General features: G+C 43.2%; 1 protein-coding gene and 1 non-coding gene across 3 annotated transcripts in view; one reads left to right on the top strand and one right to left on the bottom strand.

Moving 5' to 3' along the window:
* Cnnm2 (cyclin and CBS domain divalent metal cation transport mediator 2) overlaps nucleotides 1–23,798 on the top strand; it is a 131,895-nt gene that overhangs the window by 5,167 nt on the left and 102,930 nt on the right. The gene's annotated exons all lie outside the window — the stretch shown is intronic.
* On the bottom strand, nucleotides 4,543–4,672 carry LOC125403656 (small nucleolar RNA SNORA70). Its single transcript, XR_007233019.1, has one exon. It is a non-coding gene; the product is annotated as a small nucleolar RNA SNORA70 (small nucleolar RNA).

Here is a 23,798-nt window from a genome sequence, read left to right as displayed (position 1 = left end):
TATAACCCCAGACTGGTTAGATCATTAACCCAAATCTCATTGGAAATTCCCTGGATAATTGAGCTGGTCTCTGCTGAAGCTTTTCTTAGTCGATGTTGGTAATCAGTCTGATTTAGTCTTCACCAAGGTGGTGGAAATGAAAGATTTGGTAACTGGAAAGAGATGCTGCTATTGTGAAAGCATCTTGAGTGTCTCCTTTTAGTGACCAGGACTTTTAAACTCTAGGTAACTTGTCGCTTTGCTTGAGAGCAGAAGGTAGTAATGGTGCTAACTTTATAGTTTGATCATCGTGGTGGTGATAAGGATGGTTTTGTGCCATTAGGGTCTGCCAGGCACAGGGCTGAAGGTGTCTGTGAAGAGTCGTGTCGAAATCTCACATCTGATGTGGTGTTATCCCTATGTTACCAGTGCCGACAGTTGAGGCTTAGAGTGCATGATTTGTTTGAGGTCACATAGTAATTCACTGATACGGGGTTTTAATTCATGTCTGTGTGACACCAGAATTAGTTATTTGTTTTTGTTTATATGTTTATTCCATGTGCTGAGCTACACCTCTAGCCGCAGAACTCACTCTCTTAATCATTCTCTTATAACTAATTTCAAATACTGACTGATATTTGTGTTATTTTAAATTTATTTATTTTTATTTTATATATGAATATGTATGGACCCTATGCTCATGCCTGGTGCCCGTGGGAGTCAGAAGAGGGCATCGCATCCCTCAGAACTGGAGTTAAGGATGCTTGTGAACCACCGTGCAGGTGCTGGGTGCTGGTGGGTCCTCTCCAAGAGCAGCAAGCGCCCTAAGCACCGAGCCAGCTCTCCAGCCCCAGCGTTTCTGTTTTAATGAGTGTGAGATTTGGTCTTCTGTCAAAACATTGCCTCAGAGCCTTTTGGGCAATAGGCTTTGTGTTTATATGTGATTATATGTGTTTACATGTGTTTATATGAAATGTGTTTTTGTTGCTTTAGAGCCAGTGCTTTGGTGATAGTGGGTAGAGGTTGGTGTCCTCCTTTTAAATATTGTAATATTCTGAGGCTTTTGCTTGTATGACCTCAATATCATTTTTTTTTTTTTAATTTGGTGAGAGTTACACGTCCAGCACTGAGATCCGTCATGGCTGTTTTGCAGCAACATATACTCTAGCGTGCTGCTGTACCACGGCTTTCTTTTATTGCTTTATGTATATGAGCGTTTTGTCTGCAGGTAGGTTTGTGCACCACAGGCATGCCTGATGCCCAAGGAGGTGGTGAGCCTCCAAGTGGGTGCTGGGAATCTAACCAGGGTCCTTCAAAACAACAAGTGCTCTTAACTCCTGAGTCAAATCCTCACCCCCCAGCAGTTTTCTAATGGCTCAGTTATGTAACAATGTTTCCCCTGCTTTCTTACCTGTTTCCCCTTTGAGTCACTCAATAATCTGTCAAATGATTTTATCTTTGTTGTTTTGCAGTTGCCATATTAACGCTTGGTTGCTAATGGCCTCCTTTTCAGGCTCATTTCTCACAGAGCACTGGCTCCCGTTGAATGGTAGTTGCTTACAAATCTAAATAAGAAAATAGCTCCGCAAGTCACAGGAGAAGATGAGAGAGCTCAAGAAAACTGTCTAAAGCAAAACAATGCAGTGGGAAGAAAACCTTAACAAAACCCTGCTTGTTTGGTGCACAGCAGCCTGTTGGGCTCCTCCCTTACCTGTCGTTACCTTCTTATCAAAGGGTTGTGGGCTCTAGCCGCCCAGGTATCTACACCCAGGTGACTTTGAAGAATTAGTAACCAGTTACTGGGTTTTTTTCCCCTTTCTTTTTTTTTTCTCTTCCTTGTAACAATTACTTGGTGGGGTTCTTCTCAGCCTAGGATTTAGTCTGAAACAGGTGACTACCTAATGGTCTTTGAAGGGTGCATGCATACTTTCCATTTACAACATTAGGTATGGGCTGGGGCGGTAGCTCAGTTGGTATGGTGCTTATCTAGCATGTACAGAACCCTGGTTTCAGTCCCCAGCACTATATAAATTTGGCATGGTGACATATATTTGTAATTTTAGAACTTGGGAGGTGGAGACAGAAGGGTCAGAAGTTCAAGGTCATCCTTGGCTACATAGTAAGTTTGAGTCCAGTCCAGGGTATGTGGGACTCTATCTTAAAAAACATAAACCCATTAGGTACATAATTCTCTGTTTCTGCAACTTGGTGAGTCTTTCTCTGTGACTATGTTAAGAGTTTAATATGGAAATATTTTTTCCCTTCACCAAATTCGATGTTCTATTTGTCTAGAATGTAGAAGAATGTTTTAAAAAGATGTGAATGGTATCAGAAGTAGATTTGTATATTTCTATGCTCTTATTTTTGTGGGTGCAGTACCATATATTAGACTGTTGTAATTTTGCATGCTTTTCTAATGTACGTGAGAAGTCAGATAGTATAGAATTGGAGTGGGAAGGTGCGCAGCTTGAAGACCTTCTAGGCCAATGTTTGCCGATGTTCTCACCAGGTGACAGATGTTTTCACACCAGCTTACAAGACTTATTTGGGTCTCTTATTAAGGGTGAGATCCTAGGCCTCACTCAGAGACTTTGTGATTGTAGGCTCTGGGGAAAGGGCTGTGGAATCTACTATTGTTAACTTACCTCAAGGATGTTCATAGGGGATGACCTCGGTGGCAAACATAGTTCCTCAACCCCTGGAACAAGGAAAGTAAATCTGGAAAAGGGAGCTGTGTTTGGGGCCACGCCCTCAACCCCTGGGACAAGGCAAGTAACCCCTGGGAAAGAGGGACAAGTTTGGGGCCATGCCATGTCCTTGGCACATCCATTGGACCAGAATTCACATCCCTGACTTCTAGACTGGCATTCTTTCCTCCCTTCCCTTATTCAGAGTTAAAGGTTAGCCACATCACTGAGAAATCGAGTTTTCAGGTTTGCTGTTGGTTTCTGTCTTGTGACTTTGATGTCACTATTTTAGATATCTCGTTCTCAAACAGTCGTCAGCTGGCCCTTTGTTACGTAGATAATAGGTCTGATGGTGGAATCAGATTTTATGTTGTGTTTTACTTTAGCTTAGTTGATAACTGAGGTTTTACTTTATTATGGCCAGAGTGGGAGTGTTCTTGTAGACATGGGTATTGCTTTGTAGATCGCTCCAAGCCTTCAGCTGTTAAATACAAGTACTCCTTTTGGTTTAGTGACATATTTTCTCTTTTCTCGTTAGTTGGTTTTCTTTTTGGAGTGGTGAAAGTTGGATTTTGGTCTGTCGGGTTCCTTGGCTCTTTTCATTCCCACTCACAGACATTTCTGTTGAGATGTTTAGGGCCGGAGGGTCCCATCATGGCAGAGCATGTTCCTGAGTGCGTTGAGCCTTGCTCCTCTTCATGGTTATTGTATGCACTCCCCCCACCTTTTTTTTCCAGACAGGATTTCACTGTGTAGCCCTGGCCGTCCTGGAACTCACCCCATAGACCAGGCTGGTCTTCCAGAGGACCCAGGTTCAATTCCTAGCACCCACATGGCAGTTCATGCTTGTCTATAACTCCAGTTCCAGGATTTCTGACATCCTCACAGAGACATATGCAGGCAAAATGCCAATGAATATAAAATAAAAATAAATGTAAAAAACTTTTAAAACAATTCAATAGCAAATAAAAACATAAAATATGATATTGCCTCAGTGTGTTTTGTAGGGTTTCCTGGTTAATGGTATTTTAATTGTACCTAAATTTCCTAACCATTAAAATTAACTGGTCCTCACAAGAGTATGGAATGTTTCAGGACCTAAATGATTCTGAGGCCCTTTGAGGAACCAGCACTATATGGAACCCCCACAAAACCCGAGAAAAAAGGCCTGACAAGGTCCTTGCCCAATTCATCCAGACTGTACCCAGAAGAGCTGCTGTCTAACTCTAGGCACTAATCACACAAAAAGTTCCAAAAATCAAGGATGAGCTCTATTAGAATTTGGCTTATATTGTTCATTTCAAAAATTCAAAGGAAGCCGGCAGTGGTGACTCACGGGGAGGTAGGGAGCTGAGAGCAAGTGCCCTTTGTGGGATATATGCTGTTGAACCAGGCTAGGTGGGAGTGGGCAGTGGCAGTGCCAACCACTTCCCCTGTTTAGATTTTATTTACTTATCTATTTATTTTCAGACTTGATATGAGATTTATTAGTAAGCATGACTGATGGGGTGTGGGACTCAACACTGTGCAGGTCATCAGGGGTACGGCTCTGCCTCTTGTCCAGGCCACAGATGGGGATGTATTTGACCCCACAACCCTCAGGGATGAGCTACTTCTCAGCTACCATGCCTTCAAATTCACCTGCATTGAATAGTAAAGCCCTGCTTCTCTGAGATGTGGACCTTCTAGTGGCCAGGGACCTTGCACTTGGCTCTACACAGACCCTCAATCACATGTTCCTTACTCCACAGTTGGTGCAGATGAACCTGATGACTTGGTCAAGTTGCATGCCTGGGACTTTCCAGTGGCACCCACATACCTGTCTGGAGTCTGGGTTGGGCATAGAATTGAGGTCAGATACATGCATATCCGGCAGAAAACTCTCCAGAGTCCTTAGGGGAACCTGTACAAGCAGTAGGATGTATATACTCCAAGGAGGCTGCTCTTTGTAGCCATTGAATGCTATCCCCCACCCCCACACCGTCCATTGGCTTAACTGCCTGGAGCTCTCCCCTGTTTTATGTCAGTGCTGCCACTGATCATAAATACTATTATGACTGGGTTTTCGTCTCTCACACTCGGTGTCTTCTACTGATGCACTGTCAGACCTGGGCCTGAGTGATCCTTTTTGGCTTGGTCGGCCGTGGGAAGAATGCCGCTGCTTAACACAGTTAAGAAAAGTAGGGGTTCCCTTGAGTCTGCTTTGGATCGTAACTTATTTCTTTGATCCTAGTAGGAAATAGAGATGTTTCCTAACTCATATCATATGCAATCAGAAGTAATGTGAGCCAGGCAGGGTGGCACACCCCTAAAATCCTAGTGCTTCAGAGGCTGAGGCAGGAGCATGGTGATTTGAAGGTCAGCCTGTAAAGTACAGCAAGATCTTGTGTTAGAAAAAGAAAAGGAAAAAAAAAAGTGAAAATAAATAGAATCTGGGAGAGTTAATGCCTACTTAGTTATTTTTGTATTATGATAGTACTTTATTGATAATTGTATGTGGTGGCAAGAGCAGATTATGTTCCTCTGACTGTAACACAATTCCAGAGACTAGATGATTTGTACATCTGTCTGTTTTTCCCAGCTCTCCAGGCTGGGACGTCCAAGATCAGGGATTTGGTGTCTAGTAAAGGCTTTCTTACCTTGTCCTCATATGACAGAAAAGTGACAGGGCAAAAAAGAGCCTTAGGCTAGTTCCCTCCAGCCTGGCATAAGGGCCTGAGTCATTCTTGAGGCCACCCTCATGACCCGGCCTGCCCTGAGGGCCCCGGCTCTTAGTACCCCCATGGTGGGGATTAAGTTTCAACATGAATTTTTCATGGGTCAGTTCACAGTAGCAGTTTGCAGACCAGACTGGAGATTGATGGTCAGGGTTTGTCATGGTTGTATTGTCAGAATCTTATAAGAGACTAATTAGCGTAGCCCCCACCCCTTCTCTTTTATAAAACAGTTTTTCCTTATTTGTTCTCGGTGTTGGTACGTGTATATGTGTGCCCTGGTGCAATGTGACAGCCAGAAAATCCTTCCACCATGTGGGTACTGGGGATTGAATTCAGATCTCTTGGTGGCAACCTCCTTCACCCACTGGCCACCTCACCAACCCTCCTTGGCAATGTGGTTGAATTCTGGGCCCACCCTTTTCCGGCTGTTTGCTAATTTGACAAGCTGACTGCAATTTAGTCAATTAGACTAAATGTTCTAATTTCTCTAAAGTACAAATGTGAGAATTATAACTCTAGGTGACAGGAAGGGATAGCAAAGACAAAAAATATACAGAAAGTTTTCATGAGTTTTGAAAGCCCTTGGATGTCCCAGGTTTTAATACAAAAGGAAATTCTCAGATTACTCTGATAAAATGGTTTCAGCATTGATTATATCAAAAGTGTAAAAATAGTGATGTTCATAAAGCGAGTTTGTGTAACTTAGAGCAGTGTAATTGTGACACATTTGAGAGGCGTTCAGGAATCCGAAAACTGTCCTTGGGGTTAGCAGTTTCTTCTCTGAGATCTCTGTTCAGTGGTTCAAGGAAAGAAAAGGGTCATGTTGGCCTTGCTGTTCGCGTATGCTGTAACATTGCCTGTGAATGGCGAAACGACACATGGAGACAGGGCATAGAGGAGCATTCAGGGAATTAGAGATGTCAGCTAATTACAATCACTTAATGATAATTTTGAAGGCTGTGGGAAATGTAGGGTGATTATTTGTAAGGATTATAGACTTGTAAAAATATGCACATGCCTAGACTAGAAGGGAATGTGAAAAAGGAAAAGTTGTTGGTGGGTGTGGGTGGGGTGATCGTGGCTGATCTCTGCAGAAGTCTGCTTGTTAACTTTGCACAATGATACACTTGGAAAAACTTCAGATCTGCTAAGGACGTTATGTGTCCTGATCCTGGAAAACTCACCTTTGCTCATGCTGAGGAACTCAGTATTACTTCATTTCCCCTCGGAGCGTTTGATTGCTGACACAGATAGTTCTTTTACACATTGTAACTGTAGGGATGTAGTTTACCCCTTTACGGCACAGGAGCCAGTGAATTTTAGTGCATTCTCAAGGTCGTACAACCATCACTGCTGTCCTTTCAAAATGCTTCCATCCTCCCCCCACGAGAATTCCTACACCTGGAAGCAGTCACTCTCACTTCCTGCTCCCACAGTGTTGTCTCTGGTCTCTGCTCCCACATCTATCTGTTCTCTGTCTCTTGGTGACCCTATCCTGAACATGACATCTAAATGAAATGCAGCTCCTTTTCTCAGTAGAAGTACATTCCGTTCATGATACAATATGAATCAGTACCTCTTTTTGATGCCAAATATCTCATCTCAAGGATTTTTGTTGTTGTTGTTTTGTTTTTTTTCAAGACAGGGTTTCTCTGTGTAGTCTTTGCTGCCTTGGAACTCACTCTGTAGACCAGGCTGGCCTTGAATTTACAGAGATCCTCCTGCTTCTGCCTACTGAGGGCTGGGATTATAGGCATACACCACCACCACCCAGTTCAGCTTAAGGATTTAACACATCTTGTTTATGCTTTTACCTGTGGGTATACATCTGTGTTGTTTGCATTTTTGCCATGGATAATGCTGCTGTGAATGTCGGTGCACAGGTTTTGGGTTGAAATAGGTTTTCAGTTCTCTTGGACAACTATGTAGGAGTCACATGGTTACTCAGTTGTTAACTTTGTGAGAAATTTCTAAGCTCTTTTCCAAAGTGACTGTCCCATTTTATATTCTTAGCAGCAGTTTGTGAGGCTCCAGTCTCTCCATATCTTTATGCTTGTTGCACACACACATGCTGTAGACGTGCTAGACAATGTGAAGTGGTATTTCCTGTGGCTTTGATTCGCATCTTTGCAGTTGTAGAGATGTTGAACATCTCTACTCGTGTTTGCAGCCACCATTATATCTTTGGGGGATGTCTGTGTAGTTTCTTTGCCCATTTCTTTATTTATGTTTTAAATTGTATGATAATGTCTGTGTACATTTGTGTGGGGGGTGTGTAAGTGAATCAGGTGCTCACAGGGATCAGCATCAGATTCCCTGGGGCTGGAGTAGCTGCTATTGATCTGCCTGACACAGTGTTGGGAACTGAACTCCAGCCCTCGGCAAGAGCAGTGTGTACTCTTAACTGCTGAACCATCTCCTTTTCAATTTTAAGAGCTCTTATTGTGTGTGGAATATTGGTCATTTATCAGTTATATGATGTGTAAATATAATTCCATTCTGTGAGTTGCCTTTTTACTTTGAAAAAGAAAGTCTTTAATGTTAGTAAAGCCAATTGGCCATTTTCCTCGAGTCATACTTTTGTGTCACGTGAAGCACAATTGCCAGGTCCACAGTCATGGAGATTTATGCTTATATTTTTGTCCTATGTTAGTTTTACAGTTTTGCACTCAGGTCTTTCATCTATCCTGAGTTAGTGTACCCAGGGTTAGGTGGGTCCCTTTCGTGCTCTGGAGTGTGGGAATCCAGTTGTCGGCGCACACTTGTTGAAAGACTATTCTTTTCCTATTGAATTGTCTTGACACCCTATAAAAATGAAGGCTTGTTTCTGAGCCTTAAATTCCTCTGCTGATCTTCTGAGGTTGGTACCACACTTTCTTGGTCCATGTTGCTTTTTAATGAGTTTTTAAATTGGGAAGTGTGCACCTTTCAGTTTTCATGGGCCCACTTGTCCGTTTCTGTGAAAGGGCTGGACTTTTTTTTGGTAAGGGCTCATAGCATCTTTAGGTCGGTTTGAAGAGCGTTGTGATGTTGATAGTGAGTCTTCATCCAGGAATGGGAATGTCCTCTTACTTGTTTAGGTCTTTCTTTTCGTTCAGTGCATTGTTGGTAGTTTCCTTTTGTTAAATTTATTACTAAGTATTTGATTTTATTTTTATACCACAGTAATGGAATTCTTTTATTAATTTTATTTTCCAGTTGTTCATAGCTAATATATAGAGATACAAGTGGTTTTGTACATTGATCTTACATTCTGCACCCTGTTGGACTTATTAGATAACAAATGGTTTTCAAAATAGAAAAATGTTTTTAAAAACACATGAACTTTTGAGGCCATCCTGGTCTACAGAGCAAGTTCCAAGATAGTTAGGGCTACAAAGAGAAACCCTGTCTTAAAAAAACCAAAGAAAATAAAAACAAACAAAAAATTATCTTATGAACTTTTTGGTCTGGAAGGATGGCTCAGTGGTTAAGAGTATTTGCTGCTCTCACAGAGGGTCTGCATTTGGTTCCTACCTTCCATTTGGAGGCTCACAGCCAACTATAACTCCAATTCTAAGGGGTCTGGTGTCATCTGCTAGCCTCCTTGGGCACCAGGCATGTATGTACATAGTTGCAGGCAAGCACTCATACACATGGAAATAAAACCTTTGAAATAGTTTTGAAAGCCGGACAGTGGTGGTGCATGCCTGTGGAGCATGATTAATAAAAACTCAGGGTCAGAAATGACAGTGCCTTCTGTAGAAGACCGCTCCCCAAGGGTTTGCTTTGCAGGGCTGGAAGAGGCCTGCCTGTTAGCTAGCACCTTTCCGTTTCCAGGTCAGTAGGAAAGAAAAGGAATCTCTGTAGTACTGAGAGAAATCCAGGTCTCAAGAGCACCAGGCCAACACGCTTGGAGCTATGTCCCAGCCTTTCCTTCCTTCCTTCCTTCCTTCCTTCCTTCCTTCCTTCCTTCCTTCCTTCCTTCCTTCCTTCCTTCCTTCCCTCTCTGCCTCCCTCCCTCCTACCTCCTTCCCTCCCTCCCTCCTTCCCCCTTCCCTTCCTTTCTTCTCTCCTTCTTTCATTTTAAATGCTGGTGTGTGCAGAGTAGTAATCTGAGAGGGTCAGTGTTTTCCCATGCAGCAAAGACAGCTGAGGGCATCTTGTGATCTTTACCGGAGTGCGCAAAGCCTCAGTTTTTCCATTTGCCCGTCTGTGATTATAAAAGCAGTGTGCTGACTTGACTCTGTAGAGGCATTTGGGTGTAGATAGTCCTGAGACTCAGGCAAGACTCGGAACTGTTTGAGCAGATTTTATGACGGAAAATTAAAAAGAAAAAGAGTTAGAACAATACACCGTACTCTGCCATCTCTGCTAAGGCGTGTTTCCTTTTGATACCCATGGTGTCCTTGGTTTAAAGGTTGTCAGGAATAATATCTTCCCTGTAGAGTTGATTATGAGCAGAGAGCCCAGCTTTCCCGTGCCCTCTGCATTGTATGCTGTCTCCACATACTTGGGGTCTAGGAAACCAGGGAGTACGGTGAAGCCCTCCTCTGCTCTTTGTGTATATGAAATAAAGAAATTTGAGGTTGCATTTTATTTCAAAACATGTTCTCAGATGAACAGAATCCAGTTTATTTAGAGTTGTTGGTAGCCTGCTGGGAATACGACTTTTTGAGATGCTAGCACTGATGAATTGGAAGATTGGTGCAGGGGTTCTGCTCCAGCTAGATGTGTACGGAAGCACAGAGCTGCAATCCTGACGGGCACAGCTGAGATTCTGGGAACTGGTGCTGCTGTTTGTCTGTGGAAATGGCCACTGCAACCCAACCAAGTTTGTCAAAGGCCATAAAAGAATAAAAGCTGTGCTCTGGAGCCCTGTACTTGAAGTGCGCTTCCAAGGTTCTAGCCGGTCTCATGCTGATCACTAAAGTAAGAAGACTTTTAATTTTGTAAGGGTCAGGTTTAGTTTAGGTCTATAAAATTTGGTATGGTCTCAGATAAACAGCATTTTTTTTTCTGACTCCATATAGAAACTTTTTAACGATTGCAGTCACAGCACGTAAGACATTTTGGTCAGTGTTAAACAACACAGGAGAGTGGTCCCATCAGATTAACAGAGTAGAAAACTCCTGTTGCTGCTTAGGCTGTAATGTTGAAGTAGAATGCACTAGTCGTGTGTTTGTGGCGACTGTGGTAGATGTACCCACTGCCCTGCCATTCACAGGAAAGTATAACACATAAAACATATAGTACCTGTCTGGTAATGAATGACTATGGTATTGGCTTATGTATTTATTTATATTTCACTTTTTTATTATATATTACATATACCACTCATTTAGAGTGTATTCATTTTTTTTTTTCCAAGACAGGGTTTCTCTATACAGCCATGGCTGTCACAGAATTCGATTTGTAGACCAGGCTGGGCTTGAACTCAGAAATCTGCCTGCCTCTGCTTCTGCTGGAATTGAAGGCATGCGCCATCACCTTCCGGCTACTAGAGTGTACTCCTCCTGGTGAAACAGTGTGCCATAGGCATTCTGCTATGTTTTGCTGTCAGCAGCCTCTCTCATCTCCTACTTACTGTTCTCTTGTTACATTCTGTTTTCTTAATAACCGTGATTAGATTTGTTTTTTGGCGACTTTACACACATGTATACTACACTGTAGTTGCTGTCACTCCCGACCCTGTTCCTCACCCTTCTCCCTACAAGTCCCCTTTCCTCATTTATGTCTATTATTTTATTTTGTGACCTGCAGGGCCATCTATGTGACAATGGATTTGAAGCTTTTCACTGGAGCCTAGTTGCTTTGTTAGTGGTACTCAACTGAAGACAATGGTGTCCCTTCCCAGAATCCACCAGTAACCAATAATTTAGTAAGGTGTGATTTAATCTTGCTTGTTCATGACCCAAAAAGCAATAGTGTATTCTCTCTCTCTCTCTCTCTCTCTCTCTCTCTCCCCGTGTGTGTGTGTGCGTGTATATCCTGTTGTATGCTATTCAGACTGTTTGCATAATGACAAAATCACTAAGGATGTGTTTTTTTAGGATGTGTCTGTGTCACAGAGCATGTCAGCTATCATGTAGGTGTCTTTACTAAAGTCTGTCTTAAAATAACGCATGATAATGACAAATAAACTTTGTGTCCTGTTAGCTAACTTAAGGACAACAAGCATTTTAGGAAGAGAAGTTGATGTTTACTTTGCTGACAGACAGCATTGCGCCATGTGTATTACGCAAACACACATTATTTAAAAATGTCTACCAGGTCTGACCTGATTCCTGAATGGTGAAGCCTACCGTTGGTACGGACCTCCTGGCAGCATCTTGTGTCTCCCTCTGGATCAGGAATAGACTGTGGTGTCTCTTGATGCTGGAGAATGCGTTTGACCTCTGAGGGACCACAGAGGTCATTAGTGGTACTCAAACGTGCTGGTGGAAGAACCTTAATTGATTTAAGCTGGCTTAGCTTCCATTAGCTAAATATCCAACAAGTCAGCGAGTCATGCTTGCTCTGTGACCTCAGAAAGCCACTCTCCAAGCTAGATATTAGATAGGATGTGGAGGTTTACTGCCCTTTCCACAAAAGGCAGCAATACCTGTTTCTTACATTCATTCACCCAACCTGGTAGCTTGAGGCCCTAGCCATACTGAATATTATAAATACCTTCATAAGGATTACATGATCCCATCACCTGTTCAAAGGTAAATGGAGGTGTGTCTGGCAGAATTCTGGATTATGGGTGATCATTATCTATTTTTCCTTTTTTTTTTTTTTTTTTTTTTTTACTGAAAAATTTCTTAAGAAAAATAGCTAGTGGCTTCCACTTCTCGCATGCTGCTTCAGCTTGAGTTCCCAACAGTCTGGCTTCAGACAGTCTTAGCCAGTGATGTCATTGGCGTCTTGGTTGTCACCCTTCTTAGCTGTTTTGGCTCTTTCGCTGAGGTTGGCAGAAGCTGTGGCCCACTCTCCTCTCCAGCTTGGCTCTCACAATGCCCCTGCCCTCCTCTAGCCTCTCTCTCCTCCTGAATTTCTCTTCCATTCCTAAGGCAGCCTTTCCTGAGGTTTTTGTCCTTGTTGCTCTTTCATGGACTTTCTCCATCGACAGAAAGCTTTCTTTGGTTTATTTTAATCCGTAAGCTTTATTGAGTGTTCTAATAAAGAACTGTGGGCCGTACAAAGTTAAATTGGACCCATTTTCTGTTCTGTAATGTGTTATACATGTGAATTGGTACTGTTTTTCTCCTTGTATCCTGTTAGTGATTTGCTTTTGAAATGCTTCTTCAGGTTGTTTTGTTCTCACTCCCACCACCGCCACCAGACCCTTGGGGTTCTTTTATTTGGGCCTGCTATGTTCTATAGAAATGCATTTTATTTTCAATTAATGTGGCATTTTTTTCTTCTGTATTTTGCAACAAAGGCTTGCAGTGTAGCTCAGGCTGACATTAAACTAGTGCTGTTCTTGCCTCTACCTCCCAAAGGCTGGGATTATAGGTATGTGCCTGTATGCTCCGCTCATTAGTCTGCCTCCCTCCCTCCCCTCTCCTTCCCTCTATCCCTTTCTCTATCCCACAACTTCTAAGATGGTCTCCTTCACTTTGTTTCATGAAGCATACCTCAGCCAGGATGAACATCTTTGAATGTAGTGTTGCACCAGATGGTGAAAAGCCTTCTCTCTTTACAGTACTATGACAGTACCTTATTTTAAATGTCAAAATAACTAAGATTGAGAAAAGTAATGTAGCGTTGTTGTGGGCCCATGAGGTGCAGATCCCTCTGACTCCATCCTGACTTTTGCATCTGACTCACTGCTCCTGCACCCTGGCCTTCCTGCTTTTTTGCCACCACTGCAGGTACTCCACATGCTCCTTTGGCCTTGGTGGCCCCTGCTCGCTTTCTCTGGAATGTCCTTGCCTGCAAGAACATTGTGCCTGTCTTCCTTTCCTAGGTTAGGTTTTCACTCAGAGGCCACTTTAGTAAGGCTGTGACAGTCCCATCTAAAATTCCAGTCCCTTCCCCAAACACTTACCTGTCACTGCCCTTTTTATTTTCTCTTTTCACACGAGGACCTGGCATATAGGGAGGGAATTGTTGAGGAAATATTATTGTTAGGTGGTGTGATTTGAGAGCGCTTTGTAATACCAAGGCTAGTGGTATAATTGTCCCAGAAGGAATGGTCATATGTTTAGGAATCAGAAACTGTCTTCTATATCCTTTCCCTATGAGCTCCACTGCAAACATCTGTGATCTCAGGAACCAGTTAGCAACTGAAAACACAAAGTACTCATCTAAATGTTTTCTAAAAATTTTAATGATTTTTAAAAATGAAGGTAACATATCCATAATGTGAAGTTTTCCATTTTAGGGTTCAGGTCAGATATGTTAAAGGTTTTGTTTTTTTTTTTTTTAATAACTCTTGGCAAGTCTTGTAAAACTTTTTGGCTCTTGCCAAATGCAAACTGCAGGTCCGTTGAATGCTGAGTTACAGTTTCATGTGCCTCACAGCCTCTGAGAACCACTATACTTTCAGAATCTTTCTTTTTGAATTTTTTTTTTTTTGAGATAAGGTCTTACTATATAGATTTGCTGGCCTGGAACTTGCTATGTAGCCCAGACTAGCCTAGACCCACCTGTCTCTGTCTGGGATTAAATGCATGTGATGCTACAGCTGGCCTTACCTCCTGTCTCTGACTGTAACCCCTCTAGGGTCTTATAAGTAGCCCTAGATAGTATTTGTCCATTTGTGTGTGCCTTGTTCCACTTTCCGCCATGTCCTTAAAGGTTATCTGTGTTATGGCATTCAAATTAACTGAATACTATTTTGTTTCATGTGTATAGTGTTAAGATTTTGTCTTGTATCTCTCCATACATGTGTGTGTATACAAATACATGCATCTTTCTTTCCTGAATCATGGTCATTTAAAAGTAGATTGTAGACATTATAAAGCCTTACCCCTAAATACTTTAGCATGTATTGTTTAGTGAGTGGAAAGACAGGGCTGATGGCTCAGCCAACATGGTGGAAGGAGAGAGCTGAGTCCTGCATGTTGTTCACACACACACACCCGTGCATGCACATGATGAATAAATAAATGGAAAATAAATATAAAGTCTAAGGGGTTCTCCAAAATAAGCCCTGTATTGTTGCACAATCAACAAATGTAATATCAATACAAGCATATTATCTAATATTCAGTCCATATTCCTTTGTCTCTTCGATAGTTTTTAATCTAGAAAAGTTCCTTGTCTTTTTTCCTTTACCTCCTTTGCCCTCCCTTTCTCATCTGTCTGTCTATCTATCTATCCATCCATCCATCCATCCATCTTTCTTTTTATCCATCTGTCTATCTATTCTCTCTCTTTCTCTCTCTCTCTCTCTCTCTCTCTCTCTCTCTCTCTCTCTCTCTCTCTCTCTTGTGGCTCTGGGGGCAGCACTCATGGTTTTGCAGAATCCAGGCTAGTTAATGTGTATAAGTTTCTGCAGTCTGGAGTTGTGACTGTTTTCTTACAGTTAGAATTAAGATTGTTGTTTGTTTGTTTGTTGTTTGTTCTCCTGGAACACCACATTATGAAGTATTTACTCTCTTGAAAATTATCACATTCAGTGTGTGTATGTGTGTACTTGCCCATGAATTTGGAGGTCAGGTTCTCTCCCACCATGGGGGATTGAACTGAGGTCACCAGGTTTGGAGACAAATGTTTTTACCTACTGAGCCATCTCACTGGCCCCCTTTTTAATAAATCAATAATTGTGGGATGACAGTTGGAGATTGAACACATGTCCTGTAAACCCCACGCATGTACCCAGTGATTTGGGCATTTTTTTCTCTGTAAAAAGTGCCGCTGCATTAAGTTTCCCTCTCTGCCCTTATCTACACTAGCTTGGGCTTCTCCACTCTAGTGTGGAAGGATGAGGGAAGAGAACGCCATAAATGTAGTCCAAGCACCTCATTTTCTAGGTGGGTGTTTGTGCCCAAGAGGAATTGTGTAGTCAATGACAAAGTTAGGACTAGATGCTGTATTTTCTGACTTTTAGGAGGCCAGGGCAGTGCTGGGGATAGAGCCTTGGGCCTTATATGTGGTAGGCAAGTTCTCTACTACTGAGCTCCATCGCCGTGCCAGCGGCCTCTTATTGACCAAGAATATAAAAAATACTTTCTATCTCAACTAGAGGGTAACCTTTCTTCTATTTAAGAGAGTAAAGTGACCCCTTCCCTGGCCCCTCACCTGTCTTTCAAACTCTGGCCACACTGGTGTGGGGTTCCTGGCGCTTATCTCTCTTGCCTTCTTATGTGCTGTTTTCTTGGCTGGTTACACTCTTCCTTCCTTTTCTTGTTCTTTTTTCCTGACTATTAACATGAGCTGGATTCTGCAGTGGTGGCTTTTCCACCAACCTTCAGGGCAAGTTTGTTCCGTCTACAGTATGGCAACAGGACCCTGCTCATACCTTAGCTATCACGGTGGAGATCTGTCGTTTTTCCTGTGGGTAACTGTTGTTTTCATTGGTAACCTCTTCTACTGGATTGTGATCTCAAAGGCAGGAATCTTGTTTAGCTCACCTCTGGGCTTGCCACGGGAGGTTCTTGATAAATGCCTGCTGTATCAGCTGAACCATGCCAGCTCTGTGGTCATCAACTGCTTTCCCAGACTGACAGGGCTGAGTCTCAGGCTTTTGTATCTGCCTAGGTCTGACAGCTTCCATAAATATCTGGCTCAAAGTACATACAGCCGTGTAGAAAACGGAAAGCTTTTCTACCTGTTGTGCAAGACCTCAAGACCCAGAGGGAAAAGTCCTGGTAGTAGTTATGGAAAGCAGGATGAGATCATCAGTGCTAGAGGGGATATTCTGCAGGGCTGTAGCCATGGAGAAGGGAGGTGTCCTCAGGACAGCCCTGGAAGAGGGCAAAGGCTGTGCTGAGGGTCAGGGCATCTCAGCAGGAGGGAGCGATACTGCAGGAGGCAGGCCGGGACCGTGTAGGGAGCTCCTTGGCTGGTCCTTGTGTATATTGACTGTGAAGTCTCTTGTAGGGCCAGGCCACTCATCACAGAGGACTTTTAAAAGCTGCGTTAGTCATCGTCCTAACAAACTTACACAGTGATTTCGCATTTTTTTTTATTTAAATGTCTGTTTTCTTCAGCTTGTGCAGCTCCATTGAGCGCAAATTCTTGCCAGGTGCGCTCGATGGGTTAAGTCTTAGGGGAAGTACATTAATAATTGAACACCCAGGAGGTATTATGGCTTTGGTTCTGAACTTTAGTGTTTTCTGTGGCCTGCAGGAATCACTTAACTACTTTGATTTATAACTGGGGTAGTACTTTAAGCACTGTTGGGAAAGGGCTGGGAGTTTGGCATGGTTCTTATTTTCCATCTATTCACTTTTCATACAAGGAGAAGAGCCTACAACATGCTAACACAGGTACCTACTTGAAGAAAAGTGTCGTCTCTGAGAAAGGACTGGACACATTTAATATATAATATCTCTCTTTTTCTTTAAAATACTTTAATATATATACATATATATGTATATACATACACATATGCACATGCATACAAACACACGTGCATACACACAGTTCTTCACCAAATGTCAGAGTTTCTTGCTCACGTAAATGTCAGTAGGATGGGAATTGTCTCCAAGCCCTAAGGAGCCGATTTTTCCCCTGACAACTAGCTTGCTCTCCTTCGGCTACTAACTTCATATGTGTGTAGCCCTTCTCTGGTGTACATTCTAGTCTTTCACAGGTGCTGCAGTCCTTTTATAGTTCTCTGCATTTAAAATCACTCTATAAAGGACTCGGTTCTCTTTATAAAGCCACAGTTCATGTTGCTCTAAAGCTGTGACTAGGTTCAGGCAAAGCTGGTGGTTTAGATGCCTCTGTCTCTGTGCTTTAGTAAAACGAACGCACTCCTCACAGTCTTTCACCATGATGCTTTTAAATTTTGACCTGAGTTTTTAAAAACTGGATGGAAAAAACTTATAAAGCAGTGAAACACACACACACACACACACCAGTGAAATCAGTAGTTTTTCATAGTTTCTATAACTAAGCTTAGTTTTCTATTACTAAACTTAAAAATAATTTGTTTTTTAAAACAGGCGTTTCTTTTTGTTGAGCACAGTCATTCTCAGGTTTAGGGGTAGGATGGATGACGAGATAGACACTGCACATAACACTCAGGTAAACAGCACCCGCATGGGTGTGCCTCGCCAGCTCCGGTAGGGGAGATGGAGGGAGGGAAGGAAGTGGTATTTGGTGACTAAGGACTTGACAGTTAAGTAGGTGGTAACCAGGGGAGTTAGATGTGGGAAAGAAGCAATTACAGGGAGATATGATAAAGTGAGAAGTGTCACTGATGGTACCAGGAACATGAGTGTGATGGCTGGGACACCCTATGGGAGGGAGGGTGTGGATGTGACACAGTGTATCCAGAGACTGGAGAGGGCTGGAGTAGAGAAGCCTCTTGAGGTGGTGCTGAGGGGCCTAGGTTTTCTCCTAAGAGCAGCAAAAAGTTGCTCTGACGTTTTGGAGTATTTGAGAACATGGAATGACTTTTATCTCTGTGTGGAAAATCTACTGGAGAGAAGAAGGGATGCACGAAACAAGTCTTGGCTTAAGTCAATGGGGCGGTTTTGGCATGGGGTAGAGAGGTGGGCCAACTGAGCATTCTGACACAGATCCTCTGCGCTGGCACTGATGGCAAAGCATCATTGGAACAGTCAGTGTTCATGACTCTAGTATACAGACACAGGGCACTAGTGTGCAGACATAGGGCAGACATGGCTGTGGTATGCAGACACAGGGCACTGTTGTGCAGACACAGGGCACTAGTGTGCAGACATATGGAACTAGTATATAGGCATATAGCACTGGTGTGCAGGCACAAGGGCACTAGTGTGTAAACACAGGGCTCTAGTGTGCAGACACGGGGCACTAGTGTGAAGACAGGGCATTCATGTGCAGACACAGGGCAGACATGGCTGTGGTGTGCAGATGCAGGGCACTGGTGTGCAAACACAGGGCACTAGTGTGCAGACATATGGAACTAGTGTATAGGCATATAGTACTGGTGTGCATATATATGGCATTAGTGTGTGGTTGTATGACAATATTATGCACATTTATGGCACACTGTCTTTCTAGGAGCCAGGGTGTCAGTGTGGAGAACTCAATTAACTCGGGCTGCTTACCGCCTGCCAAGTAGAGTGCCCAGCTCTTGTGCATTAGCGCTGAATGTAGACAAGTCTGACAATGAGCACGCCTCGTCAGGCTCCCTAGGTGCCATTTTAGTCACTTGATGTCTCCATCCCATCTGCCTGAGGACAGGCCTGTGAGTAAGGTCACAGTTTACCAGTCTGCTTGTAATGGTGGGGTTGAGCATATCCCGTCCGGTCAGTGTCTTAGTGCCAGAGGTGCCTGGGTGTGACCATGAAGCTCTTACTGTCTCATAGAGTGTGCAGTCTTGAGACACTTTTGGTGGTGACTTTAGTGGGGGGTGCTGGTAGGATGCTGGGAGAGCCACTGTGAAAGCGTTAGACTGTTAGTTCTAAGTAGACAGTAGCACTTCAGTCATTATGTGGTAATATATTATGACTACGGGGACTAGAGATGTTGCTGGGCAAAGGTTTCTAGAGTGTACTCAGTTGTTCATTAATTTGGAAGAAGGAAAGTACTAAGGCAAGAATGAAACATTCATAAGCATCGATGTTTCCGGTTGATAAATCAGCTAAGTTGCCTCAAGCCCCGCCTCCCAGAAACCGCGGGACCAGCTTCACCCTGCTCAGCCTGGCACTTGTCTTCTACATGAGCACCATGTAATTATCGGTAGGCTACTAATATGTCAGAAAGCTGGTGCGTCCCTCTGATAGCATGTGGGCAACTCAACTCTAACGCAAAGGAAATATTTGTTGTTGGTTTTTCCAGCCCACCAATCAGACACATCACTTCTCAGTCTTTGATTGTCATGGAAACTGCTTAGAACACACCTTTTCGTGCCGTGCTCTAGATACTTTTTATATGCTTTTCCTCTTCTGCAGTTTCTCCTGGGGCAGTGGCGTGCCTCGGGGTCCAGTCACTCTGTCACCTTTGAGCATGTTTGGTAAACTTAACTTTCTATTTTGTTATGTTCTGTGGTTGTTTATCCAAACTTCTTACAGATAAATTTTAATATCTTTAAAAATGTTCAATGGGATCCTTTTCAGTAAGCCTGCTGGGATTCTCTGGTGTATCACTGGGGAACATGAGTGCTGGTTGCCCAAGGAACCGTGTCTAAGGTGACATAGTGTGCATGGCCTCTGGCAGGAGCCCCTGGTGTCTAGTACAGCTGTGACTAAGATGCCATTCTGCCTCGGAACGGAGCTCTGCTGGAAGTCTGAGGTTTGCCAGGAGGGGCTGGTAATATGATGGCGATGCCATGGCCAGGTTGGTAGCCGTATTACATGGAAACGACTGGACATTACAGTTGGCGTCATTGAGCCCTGATGCCAGGCACAGGAGAAAGCACAACACTGGTATGTGTTGCGTTACCCAGCTACCCCGAGGAACTTTGCTGAGCTCTCAAATGTCGCTGTTCCACCTACCAGTTCTGTGAGGTTTGCAGTGAAGAATGGCGGGGATAAAAGTCTAAAGACCAACGTTAGCTTCAGTGCTACTTCAGCTGTCACTCTCAACTCTAACCGGTGAAAGGGAAGAGCTGCTAGGTACTAAGCTCCTTTTAGTGATTTTTCCCCATTATTTCTTTTGACCTGACAGAAGTCCTATGAAGTAGTCTCTGCTAGTCCTGGTTTAGTCAGGAGACTGAAGCTACAAAGACCAAGTCACTCTCTCGTATTATTCGGTGAGGTGCAGCATTGGAAGTGACACCTAGCCCTTCAGCAGTTCTGTAGATAAAATCATATTGTTTGTTGATGTTGTTCATGTTGATGGGGTCTTACTATGTAGCCCTGGTTGGCCTGGAACTTGCTGTGTAGACCAGGCTGGTCTCAAACTCACAGAGATCTGCTTGCCCGTGCCTGGGTTTGCAGCCCTGCAGCAAACCATCACCAGTGTTTGCAGTAATCTCTAATGAATGTGTTCTTAAGTTTGTGAATCCATTAACAGAAGCCTGTAAGGTAGCAAGGGACCCGACGTGGCATCACCTTCACCTTGTGCTGCAGCACTGTTCCGAGGTGCCTGCTCACCTTCTGTGCGTGATGTGCGGTTGTGCTGTCACGATATCTGAGATCATACAGAGACAAGAATGCTCGATCCCGTGTGGTCCAGGAATTGGCAGCATTATCTTCATCTGTAGGTCGAAGAACCTGCCAGATTTTACTTGCCATGCTGCCATTTTGAGAGAGAGAACACTGTGGGGTTGAACTATAGAGAAAAGTCAGTTTCTGAGGATGGCCGTGGCTTCTGCTGGTGATAAAGCTTCGGTTTCCTTTCTTTTGAAATGAGTGAGCAAAGCCAAAGTGGTGAGAGAGTTTGGAGAAGACCAGAAAGCCAGACAGATCCACAAAGGGTAGGTTCTGAGTGTAGGGCCCGTAGTTTGAACTTTGACCTTTGTGCGCTGGGTGATATTTTTCCATTGCACCTGCATGACATCAGTAGACAATGACTCCGACTGTGTTATGTTCATTTACGTTTTGATCGCGTGTCAGCAAACTATTGTTCTGAGAATTGTGTGGCTTTTATTCTCACCAACATCAGCTCCTGCTAGCCTTCCTTTGCTCGGGACTTCTTACACATCAGAGGAATTAGGCGCTAACCAAAGAAAACCGTCTTTTTAAGACACTATTGTGTTGATTTTGGTACAGCTTAAGGTGCTACATGGAACATTATAGATTGGGTCTTCCTTATCCAAAATGCTTGAGACCAGAAGAGATTCAGATTTTGAAGTTTCTCAGATTTTGAAATATTTATAGTGTTTACTAATTGAACATTGCTAAATTCCAAACACTGAAACTTCAAATATTTTATTACATTATTTACTTATTTATTACTATATTTATTTAGTGGGTGCATAGATGTGTGCTTGCTTGTGTGTCTGTGTGTAACAATTTTCTATGGAAGTATCTTTATATTGTAAAGTAAATGTTAAGAGTAAGTAAAATGGGCTGAAGACTAAGCAGTTTCAAAAGAAGAAACCTTTTAAAAGAGGTCTGGAGGTTAAGAGCACTGGCTGCTCGCAGAGGACCTGGGCTGCAGTCTTAGTACTCACAGGACAGCTCCCACCTGTCTGGAACCCCAGCTCCAGGGAATCAAGCGCTGGCCTCTGGCCCCTGTGGGCACCAGGATGCATGTGGTGCACATACACAAGTGCAGCCAAGACATCCATACACATAAAATAAGAAAATATTTTTTGAAGGAGGGGTGGGAGAGCACAGCACACCCCTCCCCCTGGCCCCCACTCCCACCCCTCACCCCCGCTCTGGCCTGGCTGGAATGTCAGCAACATTGTGATCCCTTCCCCTTCAGCCATTATCAGTCCCAGTCCAGATAGTCGTCTACTGGAAAGTAGACTCTTTAAGAACGGCTTTCCTCTAGACATCCAATATCGTGTTTGTTCAGTTGGCTTGTCCAAACAATTTTTCTGTGTTTTCACCGGAGCAGTATCAACTTAGCGTGAGGATTAAAGCTGTCCTCCATCTGCTTTATCTGCCGTTCTTAATTAGAACCTGATGACAGCAGTCTCCTTTGATTCGAGGCTGATTGTGGCCGGAGAATCTTATTCTTATTGCAGACATTTGTATTTCTTTATTTTTTTGATTAGCCAAATTGATTTTGAGCATATGTATGGCAGAAATGTCGAGAAAAGAGGTCATTTTTATCAATTAAACTTTCTGTGACATCTATACTGGATGCTTAGAAGCATTTAAAGTTCCTTTGTGTCGGGAAGATATAGCACACACGAAAAGGTTTAAATGCAAACCTTACAGGGACAGATGTGGAACTCAGAGGACAACCATTTCTGTTCAGGGAGTGGTCTCTTCAAAATTAGACAAATAAGCCCTTGCTTTACTTTCCTTTCAATGACAGAAAAAGGCAAATGTTTATCAGTCTTTCTTGCAAGTAGTGAATGTCAAAGTCCCAATCTTTTCAACAGTATTCTGTGAGGGTTTGAGTCTGCCCTCAAGGGCTTTACAGTTTGCCAACTTTAATGAAGGGTAATTTTGTAAACAACATAATGTTACATTAAAATTACTTGACATATCCAGTTAATTAGGGCTAATTAGATGTTAATTGAGAAATAACAGTAGTCTTTTGCCAGGTGTCCTGTAATTGACCATTTGCTAGGGCTAGTTAATTTGACAAACTCAACCTTGGAGATGTAAAATGGTAGAATTAGCAAGTTTGTCTGTTAATTGTTTTGAGTTAGGTTACGTTTACCTTCTTTTCTGTTCCTAGTCTTCCCACCTTTTAAATGCCTAGTAGGATTCTTGTTATCATGAAATGAGTTGCTATGTGTTGCCAAGGTTTAAATATGTCACCTTCAAAATCCAGGTAATGGAATGTGAAGATATTAGGAGGCGGCACCTTTAAGAGATCGCTAGTGCACAGGGTTTGCTCCTGGACCCACGCTTTTACAAGGGCCTTCCCCAGCTGCCGCCTATCTTTCCTTCTGCCATGTGAGGCCCAGTCACCCTCCTTCTTGGATGCATTGGTTGCCTCAAAGTGGAGTCTGCGGCTTTTGCTGGATCTGGAACTTGCTGCGGCCTTGAGCTTGGACGCCACGGCTTCTAGAACCATAGTAAGTTTTTCTTCTTTCTAAATTGCTAGCTCTTCCATTACAGTAGCACAGACCAAGAAGATGTGTGTAGAACTGTGTAGTTCTCAGCTAAGGAGGTGTTGTCCTGCCCTGCTCCACTCTCCTCCTCTCGTCCACCCCAAGGAGTAGCCTTTAAAAATGAAAGCACAGCACCTTTTCTTCTCTAGGGTGGGCCTCTATTGTCAAGATGGGAAGGCTTATATTTAATAAAATTACACACATTTCATATTGTCTAAATCAGAAGAGTAGTAGTAAATCAATCCCTCCCCATTTGTGTACCTCCCTCATTGTTTTAATAATTAATACCTGCTGTCCTCCTTAGCCAAGCTTGTCAGTCTTAGTGTCTACTTCATTAGTGATGGCTTCTGGGTGGCATCGACTTCCCTGTAGCCTTGGCTCTGTGGTCCTGAAGCTTGTTTCGCCAAAGTGACGAGTCGGCAGCTTTCTGGTGCACCTTGATATGTTCTATCTCTGAGTCATTCTGGTTTGAAGATAAATTGCAGTTTTCCTTGAAAATAATAACAGTAACTTTCAGAAGTTATTTAAGAAGCAGAAAGTAACGGGCACAGTTTGAGGCTGCTGAAGTCTCTCGAGGATTTCCTAAGCATTGTAGTCCGTGCGGTCTGTCATGGAGGATGAACAAGTGCTGGGGACATTGAGAGGCGAGCACCATGGTCACAG

This window comes from Myodes glareolus, chromosome 7 (assembly GCF_982192425.1).
Source record: "Myodes glareolus chromosome 7, mMyoGla1.1, whole genome shotgun sequence".
Taxonomy (NCBI): Eukaryota; Metazoa; Chordata; class Mammalia; order Rodentia; family Cricetidae; genus Myodes; species Myodes glareolus.
This window is presented reverse-complemented; position numbering and strand designations above follow the sequence as displayed.